The sequence below is a fragment of the Dermacentor variabilis genome, chromosome 9, assembly GCF_050947875.1.
Source record: "Dermacentor variabilis isolate Ectoservices chromosome 9, ASM5094787v1, whole genome shotgun sequence".
NCBI classification, from domain to species: Eukaryota; Metazoa; Arthropoda; class Arachnida; order Ixodida; family Ixodidae; genus Dermacentor; species Dermacentor variabilis.
The window spans coordinates 146379628-146393870 of NC_134576.1; the positions used below are offsets into that span (position 1 = coordinate 146379628).

General features: G+C 49.7%; 1 long non-coding RNA gene across 1 annotated transcript in view; it reads left to right on the plus strand.

The window, feature by feature from the left end:
• Positions 1-13158, plus strand: part of LOC142557770 (uncharacterized) — a 64936-nt gene extending 51778 nt beyond the window's left edge. Inside the window, exon 5 of the long non-coding RNA XR_012822838.1 lies at positions 11242-13158. This is a non-coding gene — a long non-coding RNA (uncharacterized LOC142557770). The remainder of the gene's footprint in view (positions 1-11241) is intronic.
• Positions 13159-14243: the final 1085 nt, after the last annotated feature.

A 14243-nucleotide genomic window follows, 5' to 3' on the forward strand; every position in this document is an offset into this window, starting at 1 on the left:
TTCCTCGAGTGACGGCTCGTCGCGACGGTGGCGGATCCTCGGAACCATATACCCGCAATATAGGTTAGATATGGTGGAAAATCAAATAATGCGAAACAGCGTCCATAATCAAACTCTGCAATAACCCTTAAGAAGAAGCTTTAGCTCGGGCCGAACTCGGACGCGGCCTATTCACATACATATAAAACGCAAAAAACGCTTTTTTGCGATAACCCTTGGACCGATTTTATTAAATTGTGTTGCATTTCAGAGAAAAAAAGTAAATTCTAGGGACTGAATTTATGGCCTGAATTTTTTGAAAAAGATTTTCAAAAATTCGAAAGTTCAAAAAAGATAGACGCACGAAGTTTATAAATTAATAGCTCTGCATGAAAAACAGATACTGCAGTTCTGTAAACGGCACCCATAGATCATTCAAAGCGAACAAATCCGATACATCAATTCATGTCTTATGTGAATTTGTTGCGTTGTGTACAAGGGTTCAGCAAAAGCTGTATTTCCATACTACTGCATTTTTTTAGATTCATGTGTAACAATAAATGTTGTCCCCTTTAGATGAAACATCAGATGCAATTCACATAATTGCGATATTATATTTCCTTGCTCACTTAGAGCTGTAAACTTTATACTTTTGTTTTCTGAAAATTTCTGATTTTTTTACAATCTTTTAATAAAAATTTGACGATCTAAATCAGAAATTGGAAAACAGCAGTCACTATATTTTAAATATATCTTTTAAATGCAACAAACCTCGTCAAAGTTGGTGCCGTGGTTGCCGAGAAAACGAATTTTCCTTTTACATGTGTTTAGATAGGAGCACCCGAGCTAAAGCTTCCTCTTAAACCCATGAGCAATATGACTGTCACCCATTACCTCGTCTGGTTTTTCCCTAATTGTACACCACTTTTCGTGTAAAACTAGCAACTGGAAACAAGAGTCGCAAGGAGTTGAGAAATTAAGCGATCTCCTAAGGGAGAGAGCCAAGGCAACAGCCAAACAGGAAGAAAAAGCGATTAACAAATTTAGCCGTTGTTTATGAAAATCTTTATGGATCAACATCTTTTTTATTTAAAAAGAAAATAGAGAAAACGCCACCGGAAGTGGAGAACAATTCCGTGTGTTTTGAATGACGCTTCTACAGTTATCAGTCGAGCCGTCTGACGTAGCCACTTCTCTGCTGTGCATATGTATAGGTGTTTTTCTAACCTTCCGCGTCTAACCTTCTAACCTTCCGCAGTACGTCTATAACCGCAGCGTCCTGCTCTCTACACGGTTATATGGGACTGGCGGCCCCGCATTTTTACGCAACTTCCCAAATAACAATACGAGTCGGTTGATGCACTTGGTAGAGCAGAAAACGAGGGATCCAAAAGAACTGTGATTGTTCCGCAAATGTATATTTCTCTATAATTCTTCTAGAGCTGATTCAAAAAAACGCTGCTATAGTCGGATACAATTCAAATCTGCAGTCAAGTCCCACACACACCCTCATAACCACCAGCCACTGTTCCTCCGCGAGGCTGCAAATAATTCGTACTCCAAACTTTTCTTGTTACCCAAATCAGGCGGTAGCCACAAAAATAAAATTATTAGCGCGTAAGTTTATACGTTTTCTCTCGCCTATTATAGTGGAATGGCGAATGCCTAATTCTTTAGTCAACTGAAATAAAGTGTTCGCTTCGCTGCAACTATGCAGTACATCCACAGTGAAATGTTTAGCGCGCACAACTGACTAGGACAGCGTGAAGGGGGACACACGAGCGCTTCACTCTGTCCTTTTCGACTGTGCGCGCTAAATACTTTGAATTCGTACCAACTAGCCCAACTATCAGCTCTGCACATTGCCAAGTTGCACTTCAGTTGGCAGTGAAGTTTCATGAGTAAGACGAGCTCAGCAGTGAAATCAACTCTACCGCAGACTTTTGAAGATTTAAATAATTATTTATGCAGTTATACGTGCCGAAACCATGAGGCATGCCGTAGTGGTGTACTCCGGACCACCTGGGGTTCTTTAACGTGCACCTAAATCTAAGTACATGGGTGTTTTCGCATTTCGCCCCAATCGAAAATGCGGCCCCTGTGGCCGGGATTCAATCCCGCGACCTCGTGCTTCGCAGCCCAACATCATAGCCACTAAGCAACCATGGCAGGTAGACTTTTGAAGAGTGAAATGCTCAGACTCCATACACTTTGTCCATGCCTGTTGCACACCTCATTCTTTCCGTCGATGAACAGACTCTTCAAGAACAGCAGGCGCTCCGGGGGTATAAAGTACGACGCCATTTTGAAAAGACCGCATGACGACGATTTTGTTTGCTTCTGTGATTGGCTGGCGAAGTAACACAACCCCGCGTGAGCCGTGTGCCTTGGTTGTCAACTGCAGTTTTTTTTAAGTTGTATGCTACCATAGAAATCTTCATTTTACACTTGCGCTTTCTTAATTGTTCTTGGCAGTGTTCTTCCTGCGCGAGTCCATTTGATGCGGTTCCTTGTTTGCCTAGTAAAGGAGAGGTGTATCTCACAGACGTACCTGTAATATACACCTTATTTCATTCCGCTTTTGCGGGTTTACGCGTCTTTATGGCGAATGGCGGGCGTTATAAACATGTGTACTTGTATAGTACCCCCCCCCTCCATTTGCACAGAAAAGTTACCTTGGGTTGGGCACCCTCCTCCCCCCCCCCCCCCCCCCCCCCCCCGCGAATACATCCTGGGTACGTGCCTGATATGCATTGGTGAATGCGACGCTCAAACGTAAGTGGCACAGCACCGTTTCCTCACTACGCGGAAGACCTGGTAACAGCCGCAGTTGCATAGATGGATCGAGGGAATGCAATCGATGTTGAGTGAATTCAGATGTGTGCACTTCTCCAATGTCAAAGAGTGCGATAGCTTGGTCGTTGTCGGAGATACCGCAATTCAGGCAGCCACTGAAACACGACATCGTGTCCTTTCGCGATCATGTGATGGTACATTTCTCGTATCTCCGACACGAGTTGTTCACATGACCCGCGACGAAGAGATGACAGAAGACATTGTAAGGCCGCCTTCGAATCGCAGAATATTGCCCACCGATTAGCCGGTTGGTTATTAATATGATCAACGGCACCTCGGAGGGCAACAAGCTCCGAACCGGTCGATGTTGTCAAGTGAGAAATCTTGGATGCTTAGCTCTGCAGGTGTTCGTCTTCACCAGGGCCCGATGGCATAGCATATACTGCTTTGCGCCACCTAGGTCGAGAAGCACGAAGAGAACTCCTCAGCCTTTTTAATAGTTCATGGCAAGATGGTGTCGTCCCACAGTAATGGAAATGCAGCCACCTGGTACCGCTTCTAAAAGCAGGAAAGACGCCGCTCGAACTGGCATCGTATCGGCCTTGTTACGTTTCGCCTACGACGCGCGGTTTAGCCGGCGCGACTGCAACAAAGCGGCAGACATTTTGGCCCGTTCGGCGTCGCCGCTACGCTCCCCGACAAGCGCGTCTAGGCATGTTCCGATGCCACGTGCCTTCATGTGCGTGTGTGAGTGTATGTGCCATTGTGCCCGACCGGCGGCGATACGAGAGTAGAAGTCACCTTCTCCTCCCAGCCATTGTGCCCGACCAGAGGCGCTACGAGAGTAGAAGTCACCTTCTCCTCCCAGCCATTGTGCCCGACCGGAGGCGCTACGACAGTAGGAGTTACCTTCTCCACCCAGTCTTTGTGCCCGACCGGCGGCGCTACGACAGTATGCGTCACCTTATCCCATTGTACAATCACGTGCTCGTCTATTGAGGGGTTCCTTCTTGCCCTCAACTGCGAGAGTATAAAAGCAGCTGCCCCCGGACGCCAAAGGAGGGCTCCGATTTCTTCTGTTGAGTAAAGTGCTCTCCCGTCTCTCTACTTCGGTCAACCTGACCGCCAACTCTTTGCGATGTTAAAATAAACAAGTTGTTTTGTTGTTACCAGTCGACTCATGCTTTGCCGGGACCTTCGGATGCTTCCAGTTGTACCCCAGGCCGCCAGGCCAACGCTACCCTTGGGGCTTGCGACCCAGGTGCAACCACGGGCGTCAGCGCCGAGTTCCCAACAGGTCGTACCATCGGTGCGACCACAACAAGCGTTGCCATCGGTGGGATTCAAACAACTGTCTGACAGCGGTGAGATCGCGACAACGGAGGCCAGCAGCGAAGATATGCAGTTGACTGTATGCTGAGCAGCTCAACGACGATCCGGGAGCAGTGCAACGAGCCCTGTGTGATGACTGGTTGCCTGCAGCGGAACGACTGCGCTGAATTCCTGCCTGCGAGGTTTGGTGAGTGCGGGACTTTCTTCTTCTGAGCTTTGCCAGGCTTTTGTTAGTGTCAGAAACAGAGCTGGTAATTGTGGTTGTCGTTGCTGCCGGGTTAGATTGCGGCAAGACAATAATAGGCAGTAGAGAAAGCAGCATTCAGAGCAGCCATGGATTTGAAGTCGTTGCGCAAACCGAAATTGCTGGAGCTTGCAAGAGAGTTGGGTCTGGATGTCTCAGACAAACTCAGAAAACCAGAACTGCTAAAGGCTATTCTTGAGTTAGAGGCTGAGGATGACGAGCTGTCGGAATGCCTTGAGACCATTGAGGAAAGGGAGACGGCAAAAAGACAGGAGCGCGAACTTAAAGAACAGAAAGAAAAAGAAGAGCGTGACCGTCAACACGCTTTGGAAATGAAGCGTCTTGAGGTAGAGATGGAACGCGCTCGTAATGGAAGTCAGGCACACGGTGCAGGAGAACGCGTATTGTTCAAAATGACTGACCTGATGCGGCCGTTTAAGCTTGGAGAGGACATTGGTTTGTTCCTGGTTAACTTTGAGCGAACGTGCGAGAAGCAGGGGTTCTCTCGGGAAACGTGGCCACAGCGCTTGCTCACTTTGTTACCCGGCGAGGCGGCCGACGTAGTCGCTCGCTTGGATAGAGAGGAGGCAGAGGATTTCGACAAAGTGAAATCGAGTCTGCTAAAAAAGTACCGGCTGTCTGCGGAGGCGTTCCGTCGGAAGTTTCGGGAAAATGAGAAAGGCAAAAGTGAGTCATATACAGAGTTTGCGTACAGGCTTATGTCAAACATGCACGAGTGGCTCAAAGAAGAGAAAGCGTTTGGTGACCACGAGAAAGTTCTGCAGTGTTTTGGGCTAGAACAATTTTATAGTCGGTTACCTGAGAACGTGCGGTACTGGGTCTTGGATAGGCCAGACGTTTGTACGGTGGCTAAAGCCGCTGAGCTAGCCGAGGAGTTTGTGACGCGTCGGGCTCGCGGAGCTAAGGACGGTCAGAAGGGTGAATTTGGCTCGAAGTTTGAGAGGCCGAAGTTCACGCCCATGAGATTAAAGGGGGACACACGTAGTGCGGATGCGAGTGAAAGCAGTCCGACAGAACGTAAGGAGACGGCGGCAGCCAAACGCAGAAAGCGGTTCAAGATGAGGCGAGCGCGCGTGTGTTATACGTGCCAGAAGCCGGGTCACTTTTCGGCGCAGTGTCCGGAAACAACACCAAAAGTTGTGTTTTTTTCATTATGCAGCACGGACGAGAACATGAAGCTTCTCGAGCCTTACATGCGAGACCTCCTCGTGAACGGGAAAGAGTGCCGAGTGCTTCGCGATTCCGCAGCGACGATGGATTTAGTTCACCCGTCTTACGTAGAACCCCATATGTTCACGGGCGAGTGCGCATGGATCAAGCAAGCCGTGGAAGCTCATAGTGTGTGTCTGCCGGTAGCAAAAGTGCTTATTGAAGGACCTTTCGGAGCGCTTGAGACGGAGGCGGCAGTGTCATCTATGCTGCCCCCCCAGTACCCGTACCTATTTTCGAACAGGTCCGATCACCTCCTGCGCGAGAAGGGGCTTTTGTTTGGTGAGGCTAGCGTTCAGGCATTAACCAGATCGAAGGTTCGGGAGCTCGCTGCAAAGGCGGTAGTTGCGGGGCCGACGTTATCGAACAATGAAAAAGGGTCAGAGGTGCAGCAAGCTGACGAACTGAATAAACTTGAGTCTGTAACGTTGAAGGCGCCAGATACTGGAGAGGAAATGCCCGATAAGGGAAAGTTAGAAGAGCTATCTGCAGATTTGCTCATCGCGCCTACGTCAGACGGACTTGATAGGTTGCTAAAAGTCAGCCGGTCGGCTTTGATAGCCGAGCAAAAGAAGGATGGCAGCCTAGAAAACGTGCGCTGCAATGTCAAGGAAGGTATCGCCCGGAAAAATGCGCGTTTTGTGGAAAGAGGTGGAGTCCTGTACCGGAAGTATCTAGACCGCAGAGGAGTGGAGTTCGATCAGCTGATCGTTCCTCAATGCTATCGTCAGGATCTGTTGCGCTTGACGCATGGGGGTTCGTGGTCCGGACACCTTGGAGTTAAGAAAACTAAGGACCGTCTCTTGCAAGAGTACTATTGGCCAGGGTGTTTTCGGGACGCAGACCATTTCGTAAGGTCATGTGACACCTGTCAGCGGGTGGGCAAACCAGGGGACAAATCGAGGGCGCCGTTGAGATTGGTACCTATCATTACGGAGCCTTTTAGACGGCTCGTTATTGATACAGTGGGACCTCTGCCGGTAACAGCCACGGGGTACAGACACATTTTGACTGTGATCTGCCCAGCGACAAAGTTCCCTGAAGCAGTGCCGCTTAAAGAACTCAGCTCAGTTGAGATAGTCAATGCACTACTGTCCATATTTGCGCGAGTTGGTTTTCCTGCGGAAATCCAATCAGATCAGGGCACAGTGTTTACTAGCGCTTTGACGACAACTTTTCTCGAAAGGTGTGGGGTAAAGCTGCTACACAGCTCAGTGTACCACCCACAGTCGAATTCCGTTGAGAAGCTCCACTCCGTCATGAAGCGCGTGTTGAGAGCCTTGTGTTTTGAACATCAAACTGACTGGGAGCTGTGTCTGCCTGGGGTGATGTTTGCATTAAGGACCGCGCCGCATGCAGCTACGGGGTTTTCGCCAGCTGAGCTGGTGTACGGTCGCTCGCTTCGGTCTCCGCTTCGCATGCTTCGAGAATCGTGGGAAGGCAGGGGCGACGACCCAGTCGTGGTGGAGTACGTGCTTAAGCTCCTCGAACGCTTAAGAAGGGCACAGGAGTTGTCAGGTGAAGCAATGGCAAAGGCCCAGCAGAGGGCCAAGGTTTATTATGATCGGACCGCCAGGGCCCGTCGTTTTGAGGTGGGCGATGAGGTCATGATATTGCGCACATCGCTAAACAACAAACTAGACGTGCAGTGGGAGGGCCCAGCACGAATTGTTCAGAAACTGTCGGACGTTAACTACGTGGTGAGTCTGCCAGGAAAGCGGAAAGCACAGCAAGTTTACCACTGTAATCTGCTCAAACCTTATAGGCAAAGGGAAGCAGTGGTGCGCATGATGGTAAACGTTCCTGAAGAGCTTCCGGTCGAGCTTCCGGGACTAGGCTCAGTGACGAACAGGGAAGACACCGGTCAAGTCATTAGTGACCTTCTCAGTAAAGCACCGCTGTCGCCTGAGCAGAAAACCGAACTACACCAGCTATTACAAGAGTTTCAAGGTCTGTTCTCTGAGAGGCCTGGTAGGACTTCTGTACTTACTCATGATATAGAACTTACCTCCCCAGAGCCAGTACGATCCAAGGCGTATCGGGTGTCACCCCGCCAGAGCGATATTATGGAGGCTGAGGTAAAGAAAATGCTACAGCTCGGTGTTATTGAGGCAGGTGAGAGTGATTATACCTCCCCTTTGATTTTAGTTGAGGTACCGGGCAAGGAACCTCGTCCTTGCGTCGACTACCGCAGGCTTAATTCCATCACTAAGGATCAAATTTATCCGATCCCTAACATCGAGGAGCGCCTTGAGAAAGTTAGTAGCGCTCAGTTTATTTCCACCCTAGATCATGTCAGGGGTTATTGGCAGGTTCCACTTACAGAAGAGGCTAGTAGGTATGCGGCGTTCATTTCACCAATGGGAACATTCCGTCCTAAAGTGTTGAGTTTTGGTTTGAAGAACGCGTCATACTGTTTTTCAAGCCTCATGGATAAAGTGTTGCGGGGACAGCAAGAATTCGCTTTACCGTAGCTAGACGACGTAGCGATATTCTCCGCATCCTGGTCTGAGCATATGGCACACTTGCGGGCAGTGCTAACCCGCCTGCGCGAAGCGGGCTTGAGAGTAAAGGCTCCTAAGTGCCAGTTAGCACAGGCCGAGGTTGTCTACCTCGGTCACGTGATTGGTCAGGGTCGTCGCCGCCCCTCTGAAATAAAGGTGGCCGCTGTGCGAGACTTCCCGCAACCGCGCACGAAGACCGATATTCGGTCGTTCTTAGGTGTCGCCGGCTACTATCAGAGGTACATCCCCAGGTACTCTGATATCGCGGCTCCCCTGACGGATGCTCTAAGAAAAACAGAGCCTCAAACTGTCGTCTGGGACGAGACAAAGCAAAGAGCTTTTAGCGCCCTAAAGAGTGCCCTAACAAGCCAGCCTGTGCTACGATCGCCAGACTATACAAAAGGGTTCGTTGTTCAATGCGATGCTAGTGAGCGAGGCATGGGCGTTGTACTGTGCCAACGGGAAAATGGAGAAGTAGAACACCCCGTCCTGTATGCTAGTCGTAAGCTGACCAGTCGTGAGCAGGCGTATAGCGCCACCGAGAAAGAGTGTGCATGTCTCGTGTGGGCCGTTCAGAAATTGTCATGCTATCTAGCCGGCTCGAGGTTTATCATTGAGACGGATCACTGCCCTCTCCAATGGCTGCAGACCATCTCTCCCAAAAATGGCCGCCTCCTGCGCTGGAGCCTGGCTTTGCAACAATATTCCTTTGAGGTGCGTTACAAAAAGGGGAGTCTCAACGGTAACGCCGATGGCTTAAGTCGAAGCCCCTAACGTAGGAATCAGCCTCAAAATTGTTTGTTACTGATTTTTTTCTTCCTGAGGCAGGATTTTTTAACATATTGCTTTTGTTTAGTGTTTCAAAGTGATGACATGCTTTCTAGTGCAATTTTCCAATTTGTGGACGCGTTCTGAGTGATGCTAGACTACTGTAAGGAACTAGGCAGTGGTATAAAAGGGGAAAGAGCCTGGCAGGGCTTAGTGAGGGTTGTGCCGTGCTTGCTGACTGAGCGGTTGAGTTTCAGCGTAGTTCTAACGCTTGCCGGGAACGAGAACAAAAATGTGAACTCTCCCGAAGTCACTTTGCAGTGTCCCGTGCGAACCTGAACGAGAGAACGAGGCCTTCTCTGTGCGCTGCGCTCAAGAAACGTCGAGGGACGCCCGACTTCGGTTATGAGCATCATCGAGCGACATCCCTCCGGACAGCGGATGCAGTCCCCTGTCCATCGGGATCTCCTTCCCCCGGCGGGGCGGTCTGTTACGTTTCGCCTACGACGCGCGGTTTAGCCGGCGCGACTGCAACAAAGCGGCAGACATTTTGGCCCGTTCGGCGTCGCCGCTACGCTCCCCGCCAAGCGCGTCCAGGCATGTTCCGATGCCACGTGCCTTCATGTGCGTGTGTGAGTGTATGTGCCATTGTGCCCGACCGGCGGCGATACGAGAGTAGAAGTCACCTTCTCCTCCCAGCCATTGTGCCCGACCAGAGGCGCTACGAGAGTAGAAGTCACCTTCTCCTCCCAGCCATTGTGCCCGACCGGAGGTGCTACGACAGTAGGAGTTACCTTCTCCACCCAGTCTTTGTGCCCGACCGGCGGCGCTACGACAGTATGCGTCACCTTATCCCATTGTACAATCACGTGCTCGTCTATTGAGGGGTTCCTTCTTGCCCTCAACTGCGAGAGTATAAAAGCAGCTGCCCCCGGACGCCAAAGGAGGGCTCCGATTTCTTCTGTTGAGTAAAGTGCTCTCCCGTCTCTCTACTTCGGTCAACCTGACCGCCAACTCTTTGCGATGTTAAAATAAACAAGTTGTTTTGTTGTTACCAGTCGACTCATGCTTTGCCGGGACCTTCGGATGCTTCCAGTTGTACCCCAGGCCGCCAGGCCACCGCTACCCTTGGGGCTTGCGACCCAGGTGCAACCACGGGCGTCAGCGCCGAGTTCCCAACAGGTCGTACCATCGGTGCGACCACAACAACCGTTGCCATCGGTGGGATTCAAACAGCCTATAGCTCTCGCCAGCTGCATCGGAAGCTCATGGAACGTAAGATCCCCATGCGTCTCGAATGGTACCTTTAACACCACAAAATTTACCCTGACTCTATGGCGGGATTTCGACGCGGTCGTTCATCGATTGACAGTGTCATCGATCTAGTATCATCTGTAGAATAGCAAAAATTTCGGAAGCGATTATCAGTAACACTCTGTCCTGACGTGAAAGGCGCTTACGACAACGTTTCCCATCAAAACATTCTAGACGCACTTTTGACAATAGGAAGCTGTTCAAACTTATATTGCACCGTAACACCTGCCTTTCTTGTGTAAGCATGTTAACCACTCCTTATGTAATACCCCGATTGGGGTCTTTAAGGTAATAAAATGAAATGAAATGTAAAAAGAAGACGTGATGACTGGGTTTGTTATGCGTTAGCATCGCATGACATCAGTTCTAGTCTCACATTAGTGATTGTGGTATTATGGAGTGCATGGCTTAGGCACTTCTGCACAGCCCATAATTTTGCGCTTCGTTGCTCCGTTTTGACGTTTCGCTGTAATGAGACTTAGCAATCCTCGCCGTTTACAGAATGATTCATTTGTTACGAGTTGGTGCTACGTTCGTGTTCTTCGTTTGCGACCTTCCCTCGCAGACCACACGGTCACGGGCTCGATTCTGGACTACGTTACACTGCAATTCAGAATGCAGTCCTCCGATCCGAGCCGACTCCCGCGTGGCGACTGCAGCTGGTGCGTATCGATGCGCTCCCGGGTCTCGCCGAAGCAGGCACTCATGCGCTCCTCGCTGTTCCCTCGCGTCTGTAACTCTATTCCAGCCTGCCTAGCGGGGAGACGAACGTGTCACTCGTTTAGCATCCACATTCTCAGGAAAATGGGTGCTACACGACGCATACGTCATGTGTACGCTTCATGGCCGGAATTGGGAGACACGGGGCGTCCCGGATGAACAGGGCAAGTTTAATAATGGTAACATGGGTTGGTAGCTACTGGTGCATGTTAAAAAATTGTTACTGATCATGTACACGCGTAGCTCTAGATAACCTTACAGATAAAGTCGCCTCATATTCGTATTACAGAAATTTGCGGGGTCTTTATATTCGACCTGTTGATTAAATCTTGCGTGCTTTGGATCTTTTTGTAGGTGTGTATGGCATGTATGAAGCCGAATGAAGCGCCTCCTATTGTTGTTTATTTTGAATAAAGACGAAGTGGCTGCGAGCCAGGACGCTATTCTTCTAGTCCAGCTATTTTCGCCTTATTTCTGTGTATATCACGTGAGAGCCGGCATGCGTTGTGGCACGGATGCAACTTGACGTTCCTACGCCTCTGCCGGCAATGGCGACTTCTGTGGTGGCTGCGTCTAGGAAGCTCACTGGCCTCCAGAGCGGCACTGACCGTGACGATACCAGTGTCTACTCGCTCAGCAGTGAGGACTTCGACAACGAATTTCAGCTTGTGAAGAGCCGCAAGGTGAAACGAAGAAACACCAGGACCTACCTGGTCTTCAAGCACGTCGACTGTAGGGCCAACTCGGAATACATCAGTCAGTACGATTCTATTTATTGGTACCAGAACTCTCTACCGACAACCTGAGGCGACTCAACATACAGTCTGTCTCGGCGCTCCTTGAAACAGCGGCGTCAAATCAAGTCGCGGACGTCAGAGTAAACACACGAAAAAATGTCTTGGCTATTGACGTTGTACATGAGACTGCACTGCGAACTTTGAGCAAGGTTACGGAACATGGTGGCATGTAGGTCCGCTCGTATATTACTCTGGACAGTGACACCACTATTGATGTCATCTACGACGTGGACGTCTCCATTTCCAGCGCTGACTTGCCTATTCTAGTGAAGTCAGCCGTTGATGGCTTCGCCATAACTCACGTGTCTCGACTCGGCGAATCCCGCTGTGTGAAGGTAATTTTCAAGGGCCATCTCTTCCCTAACACGTCAAGGTGGGCCACTTTAGACACCACGTACGACTATTCATCCGAAGGCCACTCAAATGCCGCAATTGCATGAGGCTGGGGCACGTAAGTGCTGTGTGCGAGAACACGAGAGTTTGCTCGCGCTGCGCAGAGCCCCACGCTGCAGATTCCTGTGTAGTCACTGTTCTCAAATGTCCCAATTGCTTTGGGTCCCATAATGCTACGTCAAAGGACTGTCCCAAAATGAAGAAGGAACGGGAGGTCTTGGAGCAGATGGCGAGAGACCATTCGTCTCGTCGGGAAGCTGTTGCGGACGTTAGAAAGCGACGCTCCCGACGCCGTCGGACTTCAAAGAACACGGATGCCTCCTTGAAGAGCGCGCCATAACCGACAACTCCTCCTCCTCTGACTCCTAGACCTGGCGGAGTAGGGTCTAAGGTCGTGCCGCACAACACCAATACTGAAGCTTGGCCCGCGCTACCAAAGCGGCAGCCCCCGCCACAACTGAAGCCACAACTGAAGCCACAACTGAAGCCACAGCCGGGGCCACAGCCGGGGCCACAGCCGGGGCCACAGCCGGGGCCACAACCGGGGCCACAACCGGGGCCACAACCGGAGCCACGACCGGAGCCACGACCGATGCCACAGCCGGATCCACGACCGATGACACAGCCGGTGCCACAGCCGGAGCCATATTCACATCAAAGGATACAGCGCACCGCGGTAGAGTACACCGACTCCCGACAAATTGTCCGAAGTAGACCAGCAAATGGTTGTGATGCTTCGGTCCCTCATAATAACCTTCGTGCACTTTTCAGCAAGTTGCGTACTCCGTCAGCGCGAAGTGCAGCGCAAGTACTGGATGCTCTTAGTCCATGCAGTGCTTGCAACTCTCGAGTAAGTCCCATAGCTCACCCGCAGCCTCCTATTCGTGCAACGACCACTGGCCCTTTGGTCGTCCCAGATCTGACCAACGCAAATCACCACCTATGGAACTCCACTTTGGTGTCACGGTGCTTGACCGCACAGAGCGATCACTCCCTTCATCTTTTGTTCTTTCTGTTCCCCCTTTCCCTCACCCTCAGTGAAGGGTAGCAAACCGGACGCTCGTCTGGTTGACCTCCCTGCCTTTCCTCTCTTTGGTATATCTCTCTCTCTTGAATAAAGACAAGTTCTGTGTTATTAGGAGTGTGAAATGTGTGAATTTCTCATCCTTTTCCTGTTGTAAAAGGTGAGTCCCACGTCAAACGTTTCTCCCTTTTTAGTATTACGACTTCTATTAATGGTACGCAATGCCTCACGATTTCAAGTGTACCAGAGAGCTGAAAAAATGCCAACATTATACGAAGCCATAATAACGAAGATGTTAAATAATTGAATAAATATAGGCCCACTATAGCTTGCTTTCGGTATGGTATAAAATATTCAAGATAATTTCCAACAGAATCAGGGCAACACTTCAATCAACCAAGAAAACAGGCTGGCATCAAGAAGGGATATTCTACAATAGATCACATTCATGTCATCAGTAATTCAGAAATCTGAAAAGTATAATCAATCTCTCTGTATGGATTTCATAGGTTATGAAAAGGAATTTGATTCAATAGAAATAGCAGCAGTCATGGAGGTGTTGTGTAATCAAGGAGTGCAGGAGGCATACGTGAGTACATTCGGAAATATCTGCAAAGATTCCACAGTTACCTTAGTTCACAGGAAAAGCAGAAAGTCATCCACCAAGAAAGGGGTCGGGCAAGGAGACGATGTTATTCATTACATGCTTAGAAGTAGTATCGAAGCTATCAGGCTGGATAAGGCTTAGGATCTACGGCGAACGTCTCGGCAACCTTCGGTTTGCGGACGGCATTATTGCAATTGATTTCCAGTGTTGTAGAACAGGACAAATGATCGAGGACCTTAACCGAGAAAGTGCACGAGTGCGGACTAATATGTAGGAGGCAAGGGTAATAACCTGGCAAGGAAACAAGAATTCGTGATCGCCAGTCTGCCTCCAGAATCCATGCAGGAGTACGTTTACGAAGGTGAGTTACCATTGATCAAGAGGAGTAAATTTGCAGAAGAATAAATAGAGTTGGAAAGCATACGGCAGGTATCACCAAATCTTGACAGGTTGGTTAACACTGTCATTGAAAAGAAAATTGCACAATCACTGCATTCTACCCATGCTGACGTATAGATCCAAAATAGGTAGATTA